This window comes from Brachyistius frenatus, unplaced genomic scaffold (assembly GCF_029030835.1).
Source record: "Brachyistius frenatus isolate BFR_SWC_R1_liver_20210118 unplaced genomic scaffold, ASM2903083v1 Contig_175, whole genome shotgun sequence".
Classification (NCBI taxonomy): domain Eukaryota; kingdom Metazoa; phylum Chordata; class Actinopteri; family Embiotocidae; genus Brachyistius; species Brachyistius frenatus.
The window spans coordinates 143512-167908 of NW_027210774.1; the positions used below are offsets into that span (position 1 = coordinate 143512).

General features: G+C 44.3%; 1 protein-coding gene across 5 annotated transcripts in view; it reads right to left on the reverse strand.

Annotated features, from left to right (window-relative positions):
- myt1lb (myelin transcription factor 1-like, b) overlaps positions 1-23197 on the reverse strand; it is a 100704-nt gene extending 77507 nt beyond the window's left edge. For 4 of the 5 annotated variants that reach the window (XR_011311793.1, XM_069717447.1, XM_069717448.1 and 1 more), the window contains exon 1: positions 22096-22395. The gene's annotated coding sequence lies outside the window, so the exon portion shown is untranslated. Of the gene's footprint in view, positions 1-22095; positions 22396-22754 lie in introns of those variants that run through there. The other variant, XM_069717446.1, reaches the window with a different exon arrangement.
- Between the last annotated feature and the right edge of the window lie 1200 nt (positions 23198-24397).

The window sequence follows — 24397 nt, forward strand, 5'->3', positions numbered from 1 at the left end:
GGAGGTGCATGTGTGTACAAAATGTGTGTGTGTGCCTGCGTTTGCCATTACTGATGACAGGTTGGTGGTTTGTGTGCATGTGCAGACATGCTGTATACAGTGTACAAACACGGGCACATTTTTATGTGTGTGTGTGTGTGTGTGTGTGTGTGTGTGTGTGTGTGTGTGTGTGTGTGTGTGTGTGTGTGTGTGTGTCTGATTGCACCCAGGTCTCAATGCACTGATGAGCTCTATTGTTCTCGTCTGGACTTTTTCTCCAGTTGTCTTTCCCAAAATCCCCCTCTTCCTATCTCTGTCTTTTTTCTCACACACACACACACACACACACACACACACACACACACACACACACACACACACACACACACACACACACACACACACACACACACACACACACCTTCCCTCCATCTTTCCTCTGCCCCCCTCCCACCCCCACCCCCTGCCTGACTGCCAGTGTCTACCCAGAATACCAATGATGCAGTCTGCAGATAGATGGATAGGGCTGTCTGTCACATGACCCTATATGTCCTGAGGCTTTACCCCAGGATGACAGCAGGCACAGCACACACGTGCGCGCGCGCGCGCACGCACACACACACACACACACACACACACACACACACACACACACACACACACACAAAGGCACCCCCGGCATGGTGTATCTCAGCATAGGCACCGAAGCATGGCAGTCAGGCAAATACACACACACACACACATATATATATATATATATATATACACACACACACACACACACAAAGCATTCATATTCAGAGGTATATACACACACTAGGCAAGCTAATGGGCATACACACACACACACTGAATCACCGCAGGGGAGCGAGCCAGAGAGAGAAAGAAGGAGAGCGAGAGAGAACACCCCGCCACTGTACACACATGCCATCTCTCTCTCTTACTCTCTCTCCGTCACACACACACACACACACACACACACACACACACACACACACACACACACACACACACACACACACACACACACACACACACACACACACACACACAGTCCTGAAGGCAAGATAGAAAAACACTAAATATATCCCCAATTCCATCCATCTCAAACACACACACACACACACACACACACACACACACACACACACACACACACACACACACACACACACACACACACATCTTCCTGTGGGAAGGCACCCCACCCTTGTTTCTCACACAAACACATTCGTCACTGACAAGACTCTACACAGTCACTGGGTATCCTGTGGCACCAAAAATAACAGCCTAATAGAAAGGGATAGAAAACGTCCCCTCACTCTCTACTCAAATAAGGTCTATATTTCCAGTGTGGGAGTCAAAGGCACTGGACAATATGAGACAGAATTTGTTTTGATTTGAATGAATCACACCGTAATTCAAAACAGCTCCCCGAAAGCCAGAAAGTATTCTCAGAGGTTTACTCACACACTGGTAGGTAGTGCCCTCTTAACTACCTAAAGCCTTGTCTGCAAGGTTGAGCTGGTAATTCAGAGGTCGCTGCAAATACTTTACAAACAGCCTATTTCCATGGAATAAAATTGAACCCCCCCCATTTAAGAATTTTTTTTTTTTTTTTTTAATCATGATTTAGTAAAAATTTTTAGCTACTTCTGTTGATGATATTAATTTGTTTTAAGTTTGTATTCATTTGACTATGCAATATCAGAACTCTTAAGTTGGATGCAAAGGCTCTGCTAATAGTAACTGTCTAAGCCTGCCATCCTTGACTAGTTATCGTTCTTCTCAAACCTGTACACGTACATGCTAAACATCGTGTCACTACAGCCATAGTGTCATCAACAGGTTTTGTTTAGTCCAGCCTCGGGTGTTTGTTGTCTGTCATGCTTCTCCTAAGTCACTGTCAGGACACATAACAACACAAAACTTTATGTTATTACTTTTCTTTTGAGGTAGAGTAAAACATGCTTTTCTGCAACAACAACAACAAAAAATACCATGAACAAAATAAATAAATAGTAAATGTGAACATTACAAGTTTGAATAGCATTTTAATTGGCAAAGCTATGATTCAAATAAGAAACTTTCTGAGTAAAAAATTCTACAAAGCTGACTGCACATTTTTTGATAGGTTTGATAATCTGCCAAACTGGTTAAAACACACAAACACCCAAAGAGAACGACTTACTAAAAGCCAGAATTAATAATGGTTTTAAATTTGGTATGTTCTGCACATTCTGTGCTTGTTTTGTAAAAAGGTGGATGTATTACAATAGCAAGGTTCTTAAACATATACTGACCAGAGACTATTGTGTTTTTACAATAAAAGACATATCTCACAGTGGACCATTTTCATTACCACGTGTCACAGTCGGAAAAGAATCCCATTTAGTTGGTTGAGTTTTAGGGTGCTGGTATTGAGCATGCTGGGCTCACTCAGACTGTTATGCCTCACTATATTGGGATATTTCGGGAGAGCATTATTAATTATAAGTGTTATGAGGAACAACTGCATTTCATTCTACGATTGAAAGTCAAAATGTCCACTGTAAGGGCCTGTAGACTGTGGAGCAAAAGGGAATTGTTCTTATTTTGTCATAAATAAGTGTGTTGTTTCCAGCTACTCGCATCGAAGAGACTTTAAAATCACTTTAAATGAACATAATATCTTCAACATTTTCAAAGTGCCACGCAGTAATATGGAAATCCGTTTGTTCCAACAATCAAGTCCTTACCTCCAAGAGACAATCCTCAAATCAAGTGGAAATAAGGGTTTAAAATTTTACATTTACAAGGACATATAAAACGTCAGCTGCACGACACCTGTTTGTGTACAACAGAGATGATGTTCGCTGGCTCTGTATTTGGTCGATAAATAAGTGAGCACGGCATCCATAAAGCAGCATTTTATTTGGACATTTATTTATCCCACTTAAGAGAATATAGTGACTGAACCTTGATAAGTGTCATTGATAAACATCCACCAAATATTACAAAAGAAGCAGGCGCTTAATGTGCCACTCGTAAATGAATTTGATGCCGCAATCCTGCCACAGTTGTACCAGTGACAGCGAGTCACAAGCTCATTTCAATAATTATCTGCTTGGCACTCGGCGTGCCAAGCACACATGCCCACACTGAAATACAAGCTGAAAAAACAATCATCTGCAAACACAAACTGTGTGTACATGTAAACGTACATGCAGAGATACAATGTATGAATGGCTGTGTGTATGTATCTCTGCTGTTTGTGAGTGTTGAGATCTTCCAACTCATTCCTTTCTTTCCTTCGTGCTTCTCATAACACCTGTTGTGAAATATGTACGTGTGCATTTCTGGATTCTTGTCAGAAAACTTGTTATGTTGATATCACACTGCGTATTGCAGCTACATCAAGGTGACAGATTGAGAAAAGGTGGGATGTTTTTATGCAAATAGCTGTGAGAATGAAGTTTGAATAGAGCTGAAACAAGGAAAACACTCCGTCTGGCTGCACAGGTATGTACTGAATGTTGAGTGAGTGAGGTAGGTTTTCTTTCTGAATGTGCCTGTGTGAATGTGTGTACATGTACAACTGCATGCATTCGTGTGTGTGTGTGTGTGTGTGTGTGTGTGTGTGTGTGTGTGTGTGTGTGTGTGTGTGTGTGTGTGTGTGTGTGTGTGTGTGTGTGTGTGTGTGTGTGTGTGTGTGTGTGTGTGTGTGTGTGTGTGGTGGGGGGTGCACATGTGCATGTGTGAGTGGGCTCAGGTGGATTATGAACTCGGCAGATGGACATTTGGAGCAGCTTTGCACCCTGCAGCAAAACACACACACACACACACACACACACACACACACACACACACACACACACACACACACACACACACACACACACACACACACACACACACACGCACGCACATTCACACTCCCACACATGGCTGTAACATTAACCTTGTGTAACTCGAGCTGAGAGAAAGCCATAAAAAACATCCTCAGCACCTCAAATCACATATCGACATATGATCCGATATTTCAAATGTCCAAACACGGGGTAAGTCAAAACGACCATAATAGTCTAACATTTCGTCTGTGTCCTGAAAATACCTCCACAGGCTCACACTTTTCCTTTCAAATGCTGCTCTGGAAGTATTATATGATACTCTTCAGTATCGGCTATGCTTTATTTATTTTCGAAAGATAATTTGAACCTTTTCTACATCGTCGTTTTACTTTATTTTGACGAGCTCTGCACATCTGTGAAATGTGTCATCGTTCCAGCAATATAAATGTCTGCTTGCATTTTAGTGGTTAAGTACAGCTTGTTGATAATGTTGCTGATTTGGAAGGCTCACTCCTCTGTTGCTATCGGTGTAGAGCGTCAGCTGAAGGCTTTGAATGTGCAAAATGATAAAAGTGAATATGATAAATAAATGTAAACATGACATGCTGGGGTCAGCTAAATTAGAAGTCGATTGTTAATTTATGATGCAGATCATTAAAATACGTATCGCAAAACTATTATTCAGCGTACAGTATATGTGTCCATAATATTATCAGACAAAAGGTAAAGTAAATATCACGTCTCCCTTTGTAGAAGCCTAGGGTTTCCTATTGAGGCCCATTTGGCAATAAGTTCTGCCACAATGTCCTTCAGAGGAGAGGAGAGAGGAGAGGAGAGGAGAGGAGAGGAGAGTGACCACTTCTACATATTCCCGCACCTAATTCAGAGCGAGACGCTTTCCTTCTTGTTTTCCAACCACCACAGGATGACATTCGTCGCTCAGCCTGCTAATGCTGTGCACGTTTGCCTTCTTTCACCTCTTTGCGCCAGTGTTTGCTACAAGTCTCTCCCTTCATAGGCTTGTCTTTCCATCCCAGCTGGGGGATGGAGGGATGGAGGGATGGAGGGATGAAGGGCTGGCGGAGGGGAGGGGGGGGGGGTGTAGACGGAGGCTGTGTGGAGCTGCTCTCTCCCTGAGGAGTCTCTTCTGCCAGCCCAGTGCCACAGATCAACAGTCAGCCAGCCAGCCGTGCACTGACCTCATCCCTCTCCCTCTCTCTCTATTTCTGTCTCCTTCTATCTCGCTTTCCCTCTCTGCCAGAGGCACTTGCTGTCCCCATGTCTCCTTCCTACGCCAACTGCCTGTCCTGCTACCAACGGTGCATGTCTGTCTGGCAACCTCTCTGCCTTGCCTTCCTGTCTGCTGTTCTGCATGCCTGTCTCTCCACCGGTCGGTCTCTCTATCTGTTATTTCTCCAGTCCTCCTGTCTGTCTGCTTTTGTTGCCTGTGTCTCTGTCTGTGTGCATGGGTCCCTGCCTGTCCATCTGCCTGTCTGCCTGCCAGCCACTCTCTCTAGCCAGTACCTCTCTACCGGAAAGCAGCCAGGCTGTCAGTCGCTCTGCCAATCTGCCTGACTATCTGCCTGTCTATTCGTCATCTGTTTGTGTCTCCATTTGTTTGCCGGCTCCTCTGTCTGCCCATTTACCTGTCTGCCTGCCCATCTGTCCGATATCTGTTTATTTTCCTGTCTTACTGTATGTCCTTCTGTATGGAGGTGCAATGCAAAATAGCAAACATAAACCCTTAACCCTCTATAGCAGAAAAACAATACTGACAAGACAGGAAAAAGGATTGGGGTTGTCCGGGAGCCTAAATCTCACCTCTTCAGATTTTTCGGTCATTATGTTTGCACTGTCAACCAACACTTTGAAACCCTATATTAGCAAAATGCTCAATGCAAGTGGGCTAACAACATCGGTAAATGGTGTTTATATTTGATTGTGAGGCCACCACCAAAATGCTTCTGCAAAACTTTATCAGTGTTTTTCTGTATTAATCTTGTAATGGTATAATGAATATACTATCCTGCCATTCCACACCGAGATGCAGCTTTTCTGGGACCAAAAGCTCTCCTGTACATCTCAGAGAATGATGCACCGCAATTTGAGAGGGTTTCTTACTTGGCAGACAATGACTTTTCATTCACTGTGTTTCCCAACAACATGCCCGGAGCTCTCCCCTGTCCTCAGACGCTTAGTCATCAAGCCTACTTCCTGCTAACAGTTGTCCTATTTCATTCACAGCTCTTTGTGGATTTAAGAAGATGTTTGCTGAATTGAAAAAAACGGCTCTCCTATCTTTTTCTCAGCATCCTTCCTGTCTCTCTGGCTCCTCTATGTCCTCTCCTATTCTTGTCTCAACAGGAGAGAGACAGAGAGCGTTTGACTGGCTCCTCTCAACCAAAGGCTGCACTGCGCGCTCGCTTGGCAGTCAAGGACAACTCTAATAGAGGTAGAACAAAAGAAGAGTGGAGAGGCAGAGGGGGAAAAGAGAAACCAATGAAGAGAAACAACTATGCTGTGGTGCAAGGGTCTTTGAAATTGTACATATTGCTAAACAATAACAGTGTGTGGTTCCCTTTTCAGTTACGCTGACTTTTGGCCACTGTCCACAGGTGGGAAGGACGAAAGAAAGGACATTTAATCTAACTCCTTGTTTGCATATCACAAAGCACAACGGGTGGCTTCCAATGACACACTTTCTATAGTTTCCCCTGGGCATTGAGCAAACACAGAGCGGAATACAGTATATTCGTTAAACTCAATATCTGTAGGGTCAACATTTTCAAAAACACATCTCCTCAGTCTTTTATATATCTCTGCTGGGTTTCTACAGTGCATCCTTCTTTTGGTATGCTCTGTAATTGTTTTTAATCAAATCCTCAAAACTTTGGTGAATTTTTGGTACATTTTCCTGCATTTATTATTCGTTCTTTCTCCCTGTGCTGTATCCCGTTGCTACCAGTTGTTTCATGAGAACATTATACTGTATTAAAGCTAAATATATATTTTTAATGTGCTGCTTCACTATTGCATTCTCTGTGTAACATGTCTCCTCCATAATATTAAAATGCTATGTGACGTCCCTTAAAATGAGTAAAAACAATAAATCGTGTGTTTCTTTCTTTCTTCTCCCTGACACCTCACTGTTTGTGTTTACAGTCACTCCCACTTAAAGCACGGTGCTTGCTATGAGCACATTTAAATGCCTCTGCAGCTAGATAGCTAATCCCTGTTGTGGATTGGCCCAGTTAGTGGTTCCCAGCTTTTGGAAGGGAATGCTAAACTGGGGATGAGGTGGGAGGGGGATGTGGGTATCTCTCTATTTATAATGGTAAACCCGGCCCATGTTTCTGCTGTGCTGATAGATGTTATCTGTGTCAGCCTTTGTTTCTTCCCATCTCTCCTCCTTCTTGTTCCCTAGTGTTGCCTCTGTTTCTCCCTGCACAGTCTGTCTCCTACTCTCTCATTCTTATTCCCTGTCTTTCTTCTTCTTCTTCTTCTTCTTCTTCTGTTCTGGTCTCGCTCCTCTCCTCCCTCCTCTTTCAATCCGATGCCCAGATGCAGAGAAGGCAGCTGTGTTTTTCTCAAAGTGTGCCCGGTTGAAACCACTGTGCCTGGCATCTGCTGTTGGCAATTTTTTTTTTTTTTAATAATAACCCACCCCCACTATAGGCATCCATCTCTGTCTTCCCCTCTCCTCTGCTCTCTTGCCATCCCTCTGCCTTTTAATCCTTAGAAATGAGATGAAAGACAACAATGGCCCTTTTAGGGAGGAAAGGGTTAACCAGCTACGGAGCTGCTCTTCCAGCAAGCTCACTAATAGCCACCAATTATTGAACTGTACATCAGTCGACAAAAAAACAGCCCTCTCTACGTTAGTCAAGGCTTGTTAGCCCAGAGGTACATAGCTGGGCTAGCTGGCTAACTAATTTCTAAACAAGAGTTGCCCAAATTAGGTCCCTTCAGATTTGTAATACCAACGTTTGCTAGACTTGATATGGAAACCTCCTGATCAAGTTAACAAGCTAAACATGCCGTGTGGCAGCCCATCCCATAACTGTCAACAAAGAGAATGCCAATATAGGCAAGGGATCTCATTTAAAGCAGCGAATCAGACACAGCCGTGCTTTGTACTAAGGTGGAAGCCCTCCTGAGACCAAAGCTTTTTTTGGCGACGAGGGGAGTGCAGCGTCTGACTCTGCCGGGGAAGATGCACCCAAACACGGGGGGCTTGAGGGAGATGCAGGCAGGCTGCTGGAGCCGCGGCTGTAATTAGGTGCCCTGAGCTTGACGCCCACACGCCTCCGACGAGACGCCGTCTATCCATCCCTCCTTCCCTCCCCTCTGCAAATAGGCTCTCAGGTGCCCGGGCTCCGGCACACAGCCGCACGCAGGTGGTCACACACCCACATATTACAGTAAAGTGTGTATGTATACATTTGCACCAACAAGTACACAATAGGACCAAAACACAGAACAAAATTCACACCCAAACTATTACTGACAGCCTGTACAAACATTCACAAATACCTTCTTTTTTTTTTTTTTTTCCAGAGATCATGAAGGGACCGTGTTAAGAGGAATGCAAGACTGAAAGGGAATATTGTATTCAAAAACACATGATGTATTCCAGCACTATTAATCAGACTCAGGTGAAGCTGGGAACCTCTCGTTTTTTTTTTTTTTTTTTGCTGTACAATAAAACGGGTCGCTGGGTGATGCTGTTGTATGTTCAAGGATGGTTTTTTTTTTTTTTTTTTTTTTTTTTTTTTTAGAAAGACAGTCAGCCAAAACAGAAAAATATTTAAAAAAAATGTATGCCAATTCAATTTCCACTACGGACTAAAATAGAAACCCCAAAATCGGTCCCGTGCGCGGTATAGAAAAAAAAAAAAAAAAAAAAAAAAAAAAAGCTAGCTATCTCAACCGCAGAGCCTGTCTCCTCATCTCCCCTGGTCCGTGAGAGCAGAACACACTGGTGCGCTGGCTTTTGACCACGGCAATTTTAATCAGTCTTTTTCACACTTCATTGGGAATTCATCGCCGCCTTCCCCCTTCAAACATTGTTTGGGAGAGTTATCAGCAGCAGGCAGCATATCCGGTAATTATACATGCAAGGTAACGCTGGGAGCTGGGCTGAATATTTCAGCCAAATGCATGTGCTGCTGAGAGGCACTGGAGGGTACAGCTGCTTCATAATTTCTGGGTCTGTAGCGGCCATGATTGAAGAATGGTGTCTGAGGGTTGCATCCAGAAAGTCGTCCTTTGCTGGATGTGATGTGAAGTGGGCTGAAACATGAAGTTTAAAGCAACATGACGCGCATTACAATGAGCTGTTGCATCACAATGGCAAAGGTGTTATTCTTCAATGTATAGTCACCCCATGAAGTAAAAGCAGATTGCTGTGTTACAGATACAAGCACACAGCAGATGGAGAGTGTGAGTGTTTCAGCACATTGCATATTTGAATGGTGTTGCAGAGGCATGGTGAAAACACTACTGGAGACTGGATCGCTAAAGATTTTGATGGTTCAACGTGATTGTTTACTGTGTGAGTAAGAGGCCAGCTGTTAATAGGTTCTGAACACACAGCCAGAGAAAAAGCACATAGACGGACACACACACACACACACACACACACAGAAACCACCAGTCAGACACGAGAGGGTCCTCTGGGGAACATAGCAGCGGAGGCACAACAGTGACTCATCCAAACGGTCACGGAACACACACACACACACACACACACACACACACACACACACACACACACACACACACACACACACACACACACACACACACACACACACATCCTCCGTGGCGGCCGGGCTGTCAGATAGCATCACTACCCAGCCTATGGAGCACTGTTGACAGGTGTGGCCCGCCAGTCACGCACACACACACACACACACCAGCCAGCCACGTCCTCCAACCACTCGCCTGACAGGAAACCACACGTGATAATGTACCCCATTTGGTGACTCTGTGTGTGTGTGTGTGTGTGTGTGTGTGTGTGTGTGTGTGTGTGTGTGTGTGTGTGTGTGTGTGTGTGTGTGTGCGCGCGCGAGGATGTGTGTTTGACTGAGAGATGGGAAAAAGAGAGAGGTTGTATGTTTTTTGTCAGAATGCTTGCATGCGTCCGTACTGTCTGTATGCGTGCGTTCATGGGTTTATCTACGCGCATACGGTAGCTCGATGTATTTGTTCGGCACATGAAGGCCAATCTGTGCAGTGCAAGTACATGGACATGCCTCTGCAGCTGTGAATACTGTGCAGAGAGGCAGGGAGACAGCTCAAGCATTGCAGTAAGATCAATAGAATAAGACAGAGCTTGACTAATTCTCTGTCTTATGTGTGTGGGTTATACAGTACGGAGTCTTATGTCACTGCTCGTTTGATGTGTCTTTTTGCATTTTTTTCACCGTGGGAATGGTCCAAGTAGCAACCCACTGTGACGTCATTTATTGGTTCACGAGCTGCCGTTTTGAAACCATCGCCAACGGTTTTTTTTTTTTTTTTTTTTCTTATTTTTATCGGGAAATGACCATTTTTAGACAAGCTGGGGAGGAGTGAGGGTTGCATCTGACAGAGAACCTGAGAAAACTATGCCAACCCACCTATGCCAAGCAACCTGACTTCACCTCAGGCTTGTCAATCAAACCAGACATGCCCCCCAAACATACATCTCTTTCAGGTCTAATATTAAACTATTAATGGAGGTATTTTCAGGAGAACCACCATAACACTGATTAGAAGGAGTGAATTTAGCTAATGACATCATAACGACTTGTGAAAAAAAAAAAAAAAAAAAAAAGCTTTTTGAATGCGAGTCTTTTGGAGCCAGCCCATAGTGACCATCAGTTCTATTGCAGGTTGAGGGCACTCCCGCATTGGCTTCACTTTTCAGACCCCGAGGCTGCGTCCATTTTTACAAACAGTCAGTGCGGTAGAAACAGCGGAGGCACTGACATTCATCAACTTGCAAAGATACGGCTACAAGCTTGAGTGCACAGGAGTGAAACGCATGAGACCCGCGCACCCGTGAGTGCATTTCTTCAAGTATGTGTGAATGAACATTTCAGAATGGAGCACCCTTCACACACAAACTCAGCCTGCCTGCTGCCCAGAGGTACAGAGCTCTACCCGGTTACCAAACTCACAGGAAACATGACGAGGTGTTCTGTGACAAAAGCAGCACGCAAAGCCTTCAGCAGCGAAACCACCGAGACCTGTGCGCCTGCATACGTGGCGGAAGTGTGCGAATGAGCTTTCTGCCTGTGTTACTGCTCACCGCTCGGTCTTAATTAGAGGGCCATATGTTTGACATGTGAAACGATCTTACTCTTGCTAGAGGAGGAGAAAAAAAAAAAACGCACACAAAGCACGTGCGATCCATTCAAACATGTGAACAGACGGACAAGCACGCTCGCGTCCGCACACCGACAATAGCCACTCACACCCGGGCACATTAAGGCACGTCGCTCAGAACACACACCCGCACCCACAGACGTATACAACCTACTCTCTTGCCTCTAAGCAGCCTAGTCCAGTTACTACAAAGCCCACTAAGAGCTCCAGCAGATCAAATAATCGTGCCTTCCATCTGTTTCCATTTCTTGACATTAGCTTGTGAAGGCGCCCTACAGATCCCGTTAAGAAGCGCTGCAGCCATGGGTAAAATAATTATTTCTCTCTCAACCCCCTGCTCCTCATTATCTCCATCCAAAACCGATTCAATGACAGGGAGTACATACGAGCCAAGTGGATGTTCGGGCCTTATACTGTTCTGTAAAGTCTTCTTGCTGCGATACTATTCAGGGCTAGCTATGTAATGGGCTTTTAACAGCATGTGAATAGTTGTTTTGATGTTATGAAATACACTTTAGCTCAGATATGCCATGTCCGGAATATGTTTTTTGTTTTTTTTTGGTAATCTTTTTGATTTTGCCTGCCGCCTTGTAGCAACGAATCTTTTTACATTGCTATAATTTATATCCTGGGTTGAGCATTTTCTATTAATTCAATCAACCAAGTCAGACTTGCACTCGGAAATGACGCACAGTTGATATGAGTGACTGAAACAGATATACTGCACAAACTGTGGGATGAAAATGAAAAAGTGACAAATGATAACATCACCGTCGTCCTCATACAGTGAGGTGGGAAGTTGAGATTCAGCCTGTGAGAGTATGTGCCATCTCGCCATTGAGCTTCGGAAGGGGGGAATGTTTGGTCTCTGTTATGCAAGATGGAAATGAGTTTGCCACGCTTTGCTGTAGCCAAGCTATTTTGGAACGGCTCACATCGGAAAACGCTGGGCCGAGCAGGAAAATTAGGTCACTTACACGAGCAGGGCAGTTCCGTCTTTCGGGGCGCGTGCGGCGGTGAGGGCTAAGACTAAAGAACTAAAAAAGTGTCGCACTATTTATTCATGGCGGGAGGTACACAGATTTGAGGAAAATGAACAAGATGCGGGGAGGTGGCGGGGGGAGGAGGGGAGGACGGAGGGGGGCGGTGGGGGCTTGACAGAGGCAAAGCAAAGAAGCGTTTTATCAAAGACCTGGCAGTGACCTGAATAGATTGCAGCAATGGAATGGAAGCGAGAATCCAGCCCTGAGTGCATGGCTTCAAATTTCTCCTGCGTTTTGTAGCAGATCACACTACACACAATGACTTTCTTGTCTGTATGCGGAGACCGATGCTGACACGGAGGGTCTGATTCATTATGCATGGGACTGTGGGGTGCAATTGGTGAGAGAGGATGAGAAACAATGGCATCCTCCTTGTTAACAGTAAATATGTGATCCATCCCGCTCGTTACCCACTGAACTGAGATGAAGAGGAGAACATCCCCCCCCCCCCCACCCACCCCCATTTCCCTCCCCTCCCCTCCCCATCCACTAGGACAGGAAAAAAAAAAAAAATCCTGTTACGGAGATCAGGACAACAATATAACAATGAAACAGAGATGCACTGCAGTCGGAGAGCCAGAGCAAGAGGATCGACAGAGGGGGATGAGAGACGCAAGATATTTTGGGGAAAGACAGGCGAAGGAGGAGCTGGAGAGGGTATGTGTGCGCAGACACAGACAAGAGAGAGACAGGCTAAGATAAAGGGAAGTGACAGAGGGAGCAGAGGAAGGACAGACGGGGAAAGGGTACATGAGGAGAGATGGATCAACTAGAGCCGTGTGTGTGTGTGTGTGTGTGTGTGTGTGTGTGTGTGTGTGTGTGTGTGTGTGTGTGTGTGTGTGTGTGTGCGTGTGTGCGTGTGTGTTAGGGGAAGTTAGAAGGAAGGCCCAGAGGTGCCTCGTCAGCGGTTTCAGGGGGCCGTGTCTGAGGAGGCCTGCAGGTGGCAGGTGGATATGCCCTAGTTTAAGGAGTGGTGTCTCAATACTAACACACTCACACCTACACACACACACACACACACACACACACACACACACACACACACACACACAGATATATCGCAGACATGTTGCATAAAGCATATAGACAAACACACAAAGACATGAGGTCCATGAGATGGAGCACATGTGGATAACAGTAATTAGTCCTTTCTTGTATTATTCCTCTTAGAATACTTTTAAGTGCCATTAAAAGCTGTATTTATCGTTTTCAGCCTTACATTGTTACAAGTAAATATATTTATTGTTATTAAATGGCTTTACTGTTATAAATGACTGACTTCAAATCTCATTGTTCTTCATGTAAATGCCTTGAAGCAACAACAAACAAAATGTCCCTCTCTGTGATGACACGCTGATATTGTACTCTGCTGGCTGCAGGTGATAGGTTCACTGATAACTGAGCCTCATTGACAAGATGTCACTCTACAAATGGGCTTCAGAAAAACCTGGACTCCAAAAGAAAGTAATTGATTCAAATCAAATGCACACGTTAGACACCCAGATTATTGGGAGTAAAACGGCCTTTTCATTTCAAAGGATTGCAGTGAGGGCTCTTGCTTTTTTGTTCACAAATCTTTCTGTATCTGAGTTTGATTTTTGGAGCTAGTCAAAGCTAGACATAAGCACTGAGCGGTCAAAATTGAATCCAAATCATTGTTTCCCCAAACAAAAGCGGCATGTTCACGAAAACAAAGCAATTGATCTGCGCTGTGTTTTCCGGGCGTATTTGTGGAAGTGTGTGTCAATATTTACGCATCTATGTCTGTTTATGTTCCAACTGTCGCAAGCGTTTGCCTGAACTTGCATATTTGCATGCGTGTGTACACATACTCTTGTCCCCATCCTCAGATTTGGTACCGCGTGTGTGTGTGTGTGTGTGTGTGTGTGTGTGTGTGTGTGTGTGTGTGTGTGTGTGTGTGTGTGTGTGTGTGTGTGTGTGTGTTTGTGCGCGCGTGTGTTCGATGAGCCGTCAGTCCTAAAGAGGGGTTGTGCTGCTGTCATGCAATGACACCTCTCATTTGCTGCTGTCCTGTGAAGCGAAGCTGAAGGCAGAGGTCAGGCCACCCTCACTGAGATGCTGCGACTCGGAGCACATCATGTCTGCCTGCCTGTCTCCCAACGCTGTGGTACGGGCATCAGCCAGGCACACACACACACACACACACACACACACACACACACACACACACACACACACACACACACACACCGTAGCTATTACGTACACAGGAAAAATAATGGCATGCAGCTTTAAATTGACTGTGCATTCATTCTAACCTGCGCATTAGTACGTCTGTGGAAAAAGAGGAAGCAGGCTGAAGTGTGCATATGAGGAAACCTGTAATATGCCTGCTCAATGCAACACTACACTGAATAATCAACTCCTTTATCAACACCTCCCCCTCCTTGCTCCTGTCCATTCGTCTCGACCGGTGTCACATGCCGTCATCAATTACCCATTAGACAGTGTAATATTCACCCAATATTGCCAGTGTGTGACTGGGAGATTTTAGAGTGATCAAAACCGACAAATCTGATTTACAGAGCGAGCACAAATAAGGAGATTGTGCCCTCCCTGATTGCCCTGTTGAATAATGGATGCGTGTTTAGTAATCATTTTCCAATATCTTGCCACCTCCCCAAAGACTGACCTAGTCCTCTCCTCCCCCCTTTTTATTCATCTCTCTTTCTTTCTTTCTTTCTTTCTTTCTTTCTTTCTTTCTTTCTTTCTTTCTTTCTTTCTTTCTTTCTTTCCTTCTTTCTTTCCTTCTTTCTTTCCTTCTTTCTTTCCTTCTTTCTTTCCTTCTTTCTTTCCTTCTTTCTTCCTTCCTTCCTTCCTTCCTTCCTTCCTTCTCCCTTTCTTCCTCCCTTTCTGTCCCCATTCCCTCCTGCATATGCCAGATCCCTCGCAACAATCCAAAAGTGATACTTACAGTTATGTATCTGGTCCAAACCAAACTCTTTGACCCAAACAATCTGGGGGGACTTCCTTCACTTTCAGTAATGATGCTGCAGTGATGGCATGCACTGAGAGCCTATCCCAGCTCACTTTTGGGCAAAGGCAGGGTGCACCCTGGACAGGTCGCCAGTCTATTACAGGGCCAACACATGGAGACAGATGGAAACAAAGACCATTCACACTCTCATTCACCTCTTAAGGCCAATTTGTAGAATTACCAATTAACCTGACATGCATGTCTTTGAACGGTGGGGGGGGAGCCTGAGTACCCAGCGAGAACCCACGGGAGAACATACAAAACTCCACACAGAAAGGCCCCCGGCCAGGATCGAAACCAGAACCTCCTCGCTGTGAGGCGACAGTGCTAACCACTGCACCACTGTGCTGCCCAGACAGGAAGATATTTATGAACATGACTAAAATGACTCAAAATGCAATTTGGAGTTTGGGGCGTTTTAGTATCCTAAGTACATCTGAAAATCACCGTTGTGGAGAGCTGTGCGGTTTAACAATCACGGAGAGGGAGCTGGTTGGGAATCGGACGTGTTTGACCTCCAGCAGCCGACAGCTGAGCTGTTTATAGGAGAGTAAGACCGTGTAAACTACATTCTCACTTGTTTTGGTGACTCTATCTTCGGGTCATAGAGTTTTGTTAGCAGTTGTGTTGTAGAGCACGGACTTCACCATTTGATCGGTCTTGATCGTTTTAGGCCAAACTATTTAGCTGCGGTGTGCAGGCCGACGTGCAAAAGGTAAGCTAGCTTTTTCATGTCCACAATAATACAACGTACGATCCTGCCCACTTACTTTCAAAAGGCGCAGTGACGAATCTTGGGAGCTCCCAAAATGATATGCTGCTGGCGCACCTAAATGAAAAAAGTCTGACTACGCACCTGTCGTTGCACACGCTGCAATAACTGCGTGTTCACAAGAAGCCTTTCTGCATGCAGGCCTCCAACTACCATCTATTGACACCTCGTTTAGGGAACATCAGAAAACTGTAGCGTCTATTGACATTCTGCTTGTAAGGCATTTAGGGGACATCTGTAGATTGTAGCTACAGGAAATAATCTGTAAACTAAACTACAGGAATCCCTATGTCCACATCAGCCACAGGTTGCTCCACCCGCCATCACACGGTTATTCTCAACATGTGGGAAACACCGAGATCTCTCAGCAGTGTCTCGGGGTATTAGTATTAAGAGTTCGGTATTAAGGTCATCGAGGCTCCCTGAAAGGTTCTGTTCTCATATCATTAACAACCAAATCTAAATGGAATATCATTGTTGTACTTAAAATATACCAAGGGCCAGTAACACTCTGAACTAAGGGGGCCAGCGGGGAAAAAAATATGTTACGCACTCAGTCAGTCAGTGCATCTTTAAACGGAAGCTGAAAATGGAACTTCAAGTCCACACTTTGATGGATGGGTGGTGTAGCTCATTAAACTAGCTCAAATTAGCATCTAATGTATTTCCTCCTCCCTGACGATTGGTAAGCAGTGTAGAAGGGCCCAGTACATATAGAAAACATTAGCATACAGAAGATTTAGCAGTGGGCACTAAAGATTGAATTGCATCAGTGTGTACCTTCCCATTCTCTCATGGTTTGCTTACGCAACCTTCACTTCCAACTAAATGTCGTACTGAAACTAATTGTAATCGCATAACAAAAACACAAGCAGTCCCAAGGTCAGTGCCTCGATGATATCGTAGCAGCACTCTAAACAGCTGCTCCTGAGCTCTTTGTAATATTCTTCAAGGCACATTTGTGCCTCTAATGGGAAAAGGCCAAACCAGGTTATGAAAATCCTTATTTACAGCTAACTGCCAGGCTGTGTGAAGTAGGTCACAGCAGCTCCTGAAATGGAACAAACCGCGCTCACACCGTTTAATACTTTTCGTTTTTGAATGCTTGCTGCCTTAGAATGGTACTGGAGGGAAAGACACAAACGTTGTTTCCACCTCCATAGTAAGAGCGTCTCACCTCTACTGTTAGAAATGTGTCTGCACCCTGTGGGGAAGTCCACTTTTTCCCTGACAAAACAACAAACAAACAAGTGAAAATAGGCAGCCACATCAAATCTGGAGTCTGCAAATATCAGGACGGGGCAGCTGTAAAACTATTAATATTTCTGGAATCATTCCACCAGTTGTATGTCCAAAACAGTTGATCAGCATTTCCTTGATCAACGTCAAACCATGAAAAGATGCAGAGCTGCGCAACCCGCTATTAGGATGCGGCCTTACAGCAAATGATCTAAGTGGCCAACAGACCGGGCAAGTTAATAAAAAAAAAAAAAAAAAGCTACTACAGACTAGTCAGGCACTTTATGCTCATCATCATATACTCAAACATTTGCAACTTATACAATATGTCAGACAGTTTTGGATAGGTGTGGGGCCATCGTTGCCCCCTGGGGTGATGGATGCCTGTGGGAGGCTGTTATGCCACAAGGTGAAAATGTCCATTAATCAGCCGCACTTCCTCCACTGCCTTGGCTTTCCCATTACCAGTGCACTCCAAGCAGCCTGATTGGTTTTTAATTGGCCTGCCCGCCAGGAGATAGATCACGTTTTCCCCGAGGAAAGGCACAAAAGTGTGCGTGTGTGTGTGTGTGTGTGTGTGTGTGTGGTGGGGGGCACCCGTGCTATCACTTGAGGAAAACCCACATTGGAATTCGATGTACTCTATGTATTCTATGTGCCTATTTTACAATGCAGGTGGGAAACACGTCAAAAATAATATTATGATGTTTTCCATAAACAAGTAGTTTAACCTTTCTTTGTTCCATTTCAGTAGAAACATGACAGCTACCGATTATACAAGTGATTGTACAACTACATCGCTCAACGTAAGATTGTAATTGGCATATCCAAAATCTACATCCAAATCCCAATCCTGAGGGTTTTTTTTTTTTTCTCATGAGCTGCTGATTCTCCTCTCATTCTGCATTGATTCATTTGAAAGAAATAGACCAAAAGTGTCCCATTGCATTGATTGTATCGTACAATAAACATACAAGATCACAAAACAAAAACTATTTTTTTTTCCCCATTTACCCGGCCATGCAAAGGAAAGCAATTATACTGTATCCCGATGTGTGAAAGCAAGGGCAGTTGTAGCAGCAATTTCCATAGATATGATTTTGTAATTGTATTAAATTAAACGAATAGTGATGTTTTTGACTAGTTTGTCCCTGTCCAGACTGTAGTATTTTAGTAATTAGATACAGTAGTCTGAAAATGTAACATGGCATTTCGTTTTCCAGTTTACCAGTATTTACAAATCATGAATTTGGGTCTGAGTGATGAATAAACCAGAATTAACAGCCTGCAGAAGCTTGCGCAGCAGGAATGCATGTGTGAAGGACACGGGAGCAGCTACATCTTACACTGAGTAGATGTCAGTATTGACAATGTGTCTGCTCAAATAGATCAATCTCGTCTCCGCCCTAGCCTGACCACGTCATTGAAACTGATTGGAAGTCCACGTCGATTCCCTTTGGTATCTTCACGCAGTTTTCACGAAGATACACGTTCACAGCTCAACCACAGGCTGATCTTTCTGGCCCTTGTTCAAATCACTGAGAGAACGAAAGAAAAAAATGTTTGATTCATGAAAAAATATTTAATAATGAATCCCAACTGCTCCGTAACACATTTGTGTTGAACTGGTATTGTAAGGAAAGAATGCACACAGCGGAGCACTTCTGTAGGGTGCACCACATGTTATGTTATGTTATGTTATGTTATGTTATGTTATGTTATGTTATGCAGGTTATGTTCAAAGGCCAGCCTGTAAACCTTTTTTTTTAGCCTTCACCGCAGTGAGAGAGGGTCATCTGCTCTGTACTGGGAGGCTGGTCCGGAGTAAAGTAGCACAATCTACTGGGAGCTGCATCCAGTAGAACAGAGGCTGCAGATGAGGCTTATTCCGAGAGGCTGGCGACAGTTTCTCAGCGTGTGCAGTAATGCAATTCAAGATAAAGTCATCCTCACCTTTTTGTTGGACGAAAACATTTTATAATTTTACAATTGCTAGTTTTGGTGATAGTTAACATTAAACTACTGTAGCACTGCGTAGTATTGAACAACATTATGATGCAAGGTCTCTTTGATGCACTTAATGTCAGCAGCCGCTTCTTTTACAAATGCAAACGAGAAGCCTCACACAGAGGGCGCATGAGGTCCACATTGTTCACAGCTGATCCTCTCCTCCAGCCACAGAGTTCAGCAAAAAAAAAAAAAAAACACTCTCACTGGCTGCCCACTCAGTTCTGTTTGCTGGAATCAATCATTTTTAAATGTAATTCTTTTTTTTTTTTTTTTTAAAAGAAATCATTGTTATTCAATATGAAAGATAACCTCACCATCATTAGTTGTAAACTTCCCTCAGAATTAAAATGAAACAATATGAATACACACACATATGTACATACAGTACAGGTCAAAATATCCAAGAATGTTTTCTTGCTTATTGTCTTTTTTTTGTATCTTATGTCTTATCTTATTTTCAACTTTGTATATAAATGTTTTGCAATTAAAGTGACCAGCAGATCACACAGATGTTGCAGCATAAATGCAGAGTCATGCTTTACGGTACTATATGGCTCAGACATGCTGAGCATAGCGTGTACATGCAGTATCCAGCCTCCATGTTGAGAGGCGCGTTGTTAGCGCGCCACTGCCCCCCCCCCCCACTCTCCTCCCAACCCACCCCTGTCAGTTGCACGAAGGGGATCCCCAGGAGGCTTTTTGCTGTTCATTCATTAGGCTGCTGAGGAGTAAGGGACATACAGTATCTCCCACGCAAGGTTGGAGTAAAGACCCCCATCCATTTGGCTCATTTCATACCTGTTACTGAAATAGCAGCTGTTTTTTTTGTCGCATTACAATACTGTAGTTGATCAACAATTTAGAAAAATAACAAAAATGCACAAGAACATACTGAGGATATAGGCAGGGAATAGCTGTCACACGTGGCAGTAACCGAGTATAGTGCATCTTATGACACAGTCCATATTCAGCAATCTCATGAACACCCAATTTCCTCTTCCCTCTAGCTCCGACTCACTAGACTGTTGTGATTATGAGAGGCTGGGTTCTTTTACTTCGACAGAGAGAGAGAGAGAGAGAGAGAGAAAGTGAGGATTGGAGGGAGGAAAGGGGGGTTCCCGCAACATTGGTCTCAGTAAGACCCAGGTAGCGTGCTTTCCCTCTATAATTTAATCACATTCAGCTGTCTCCCTGTCCTTGGCTCGCTCAGCAAATCACGTCAGGCACCGCGGTGGCACAATCGTGCACACACTCCCTCAGCACACCAACACAAGTCTCCCACTAACAAGCAAGACATCTCCTTCCTCTTGCAGCTTAGGGAACATCCTAAGGTACATGGCTTTACTTCATGCCAAGCAGTTTGTCCCGATCGCCTCTACGAAAAGACACAACCCTTTGTGTAAACGACACCACAGGGGACTAAAGGACACTATACTAAACACGAGACCTACCATTCTTACTGTGACAGAAGCTGCAGTGACATTTTTTCACGTTTTAACTTTGAGATCAGACTGAATCTTTAACCACCAACTTTGCAAAACAAAAATAGATATGTTGACAGAAAGACTTTTACTGCCTCTACATCCTGTAGGCATCGTGGCATTGTTACCATTCTGTACAGCATCCCAGGATGTGCTGAAACATTGTCTCCATCATTTGTTGACATGAGAAACATTCATTTTGACACACTTTGGGCAAGGGAGAGGAGACACAAGTAGCTCACTTTGTATCAGAGCTTTGTTTGTCTTGACAGAATGAAGCGTGTTGCAGTACATCTGCCTTCTGCTGTGTGTATACAGTATATGCCACCCACGGGAGCACAACAAAGCACATACAAGAACATCTGCATTGTCTTTTCTTATTCACAAACCGGGAAAAATACAGTTTGTAAAATGAAATGTAGACCGAAGGGACTGGTGCACGCGTGTGTGTGTGTGTGTGTGTGTGTGTGTGTGTGTGTGTGTGTGTGTGTGTGTGTGTGTGTGTGTGTGTGTGTGTGTGTGTGTGTGTGTGTGTGTGTGTGTGTGTGTGTGTGTGTGTGTGTGTGTTTATACGCATGCAAGAGTTTACTGTATTGGAAGTTGGGAACTTAAGCTCTCTTCCAACTTCCAATTCTCTCCTTTCCTCCCCTCACTCTCCACTGCTTCTAATTGTTTTTTGGCAGTCACAGTGACTACCTTCCAGACCTCAGAGTGACAGCAAATAGAACACCTCGCACAGAGAGAGAGAGAGAGAGCGGTTTTGGCACAAATAAAAGCACTTCAGCAGCAGCAAAATGAAAAAAATAAATAAATAAATAAAAGAAAAGAAATCACTGGCATTTGAGGACTTGAGTAAGATAGATAATGATAGTGATAACAAAGTCTTTAACAGCTCAATAAAAGCATGGAGATAAGATATGTCTTCAGCTGAAGTTAGTAGTGCAGGATTATCCTTAGGAGGAGCACAAAACTTGCAAAAGAAACTTTATAAGGGGCACTCTTTTTAGAATGCTACTTTTATATATAAAAACGATTTGACATGTTTCTACTTCAGCCACATTCAAGAAGCAAAACATTACTAATTTTCAGTAGGTAAAGCTATTCTACAGTCCAAAGCCATGCAGCAAAAATGTATCAATAGCCTCCCAAGAACAACACAACTGCAAGTACCATAACATCACTCAAAGTAATCCAACCTAAACAAAAGAACAGTTGAGGGACGAACACAAGAATGGTAAAAACTGTGTAGAAGTAAGACTCAGAACATTTTTCCCCTAAATATTATCTTTATAGATTGTAAATATACCTAATACCTTAAATCAGTGCAAAAGCCAAGACACAATGCCATAAACAAGTATAAGTTACCTACCAACTGCGGTCTTCCTTTTAAACTTTTCCTCCTGCTTGCCTCCTAATTTCAGTCTTTCCTTTAGTCTCTCCCTTACTCTTTCCCAATTCACTTACTGTGCTCACTGCAAAGTTCTGCTCTCCTCCTGCATGCAAATCATTTTTACGACTTGAGAGATGACTGGGAATGAAGGAAGGAGGGAGAGCGAAGGGAGAAAGGATGACAGAGGGGTGGAGGAGTGGAGATAATGGTTGGAAGGCAGACGACCAATGGGCCTGGAGCCTAATGGAAAAAGGGAATCAGGACACACCAATGAGGCACAGCCTGAGAGAGAGAGAGAGAGAGAGAGAGAGAGAGAGAGAGAGAGAGAGAGAGAGCCGAGGAAAGAGCCCAGAGAAGCAGGGATGGCGGAGACGGTGTAACGCAGACCGAGAGAGACACTGAGGGAGAGAGAAAGCACACAGAAACAGCCCAGAGAAACAGAGAGAGAGAGAGAGAGAGAGAGGAGAGCTGTGCATAGTGGACGTGCACGATAGGTGGAGAGAGACGAGAATCCCTGGCGAGATGGAGAGACCGCAGATCAGAGACGAGAACAAAAAGAAAGGAAAGCTCACAGAAAGAGAAAAAAGAGAGACAGAAAGAGGAAGGAAGAAAGGCATAGAAGGAAGGAGCTGACTTACCCGGGTACTGCTAGTGGCATCCTTCACACACCGCCTCGCAGACTCCACACACACATACACATGCACCCACCCCAGCGATAGAGGCGCACGCCGCGCTGCCGCTGAGACTAACCAATAGCAAAAACAACAAAGGAGAGGACTGCCAAAGCCGACTGGTATACCCTAAAGCAATTGTTCCTGTGTGTGAGTCTGTGTGTGTGTGTGTGTGTGCGTGTGTGTATATTTGTATGTGTGTGTGTCAGGAGGAGAGAGGCTGGGAGTGTGTATGAGCATGTGTTTGTGCTGGGAGGAGAGGGAGAGACAATTGAAGGAAGCTAAAAATGCTCTCTCTCCTTTGGTAGTCCTGCAAGCTGAACTGCTTTCCTACCCTCTCTGTCTCTTTTCTCCCTCTATCTGTGTATCTCGCTCTCTCTGTACACTCTGCATGTATGTCCTCCAACACTCAATATGTTCTCTCTCCCTCCCTTGCTCTCTCTGCCTGCTAATGTGCCCTCCCTTCCCCTTCTCCCTCTTATACATTTATTCAGGGCTGCAGACTGTCTGCTCCCAGAGTCAGTTCTTCCCACGGGCCCTGGGTAGAGAGGAAGGGAGGGAGGGAGGATGGGAGGGAGGGAGGGAGGAAGGCAGGGAGGGAAAGGAAAGAGAATGAGAATGAGAATGGAGAAGGGATGGGGATGATAGTGTGCTATATGGAACATGTGCAGTGCATTTATTTCAAATGGAAAGACACAAATTTGTGCCTTTAAAAAGGCTCAAATGAGCTCCAGTCGTGGTTCAGTGCACATTATTTGGCCTGGGATCATCCAGAGAGCTGAGAGAGAGACACAGGATGCAAACTTAAAGGAAGTCGCTGGCTGATCGCTGGCATGCTGTTAATTAACGACCCCCCCCCCCCCACACACACACACACACACACACACACACCCCCCCGCCACCCCCACATCTCAGGCTTCGAGGCTGGCTGAGCACCAGAATTAAAGTGTGGAGAAGATGAATGAGTATTGAAACAGGCTAGCTGGAGCCATGTGTTCAGTGATGAGTCCTGCTCCCAAACAGGAGACAGTGTTTACAATATAATCATGCTTGAACCATAAAGAGGGTGACATTCATGTGCACTCTTGTGTGAATGAAAATGGGAATAACAACGTGATGATTGCCATATTTACCCAGATATGCAAACACAGAGAATGCTAATTTGATCCCTGAGACATCATCATAATTAGATTATAAATTAGGTTCATTTCTTACCGGACAAGAGGTGCTAATTCGTTCATTTTTCCCCAGTCGGATCGACTCAGCTGAAAATGCAGCATCCCTCCTGTAGGGCAAAAGAGAAGATTGGGGACTTCTCAAAAGACAGACAAGCAATAACATTTTCAAATATATTCACGTTTCCACATAAATATTCAGAATAGTATTCAAAGACACGGGCTCATATTCTACTCCTCAAATCAGAAGTAAATGTATATGATACTTTGATATTTTGATCTCCCGTGAAATAGTAAACAAATCAAATGCCACACAGCAGCATTTTACTGAACCAACAAGCACAGCTCCCTCCAACAATGCTGCCGGGCAGATGAGGAAGGCATGATAAGTACTCTGGTGGGTTGGGACATAGATGCCCTCAGGGCATTCAATAT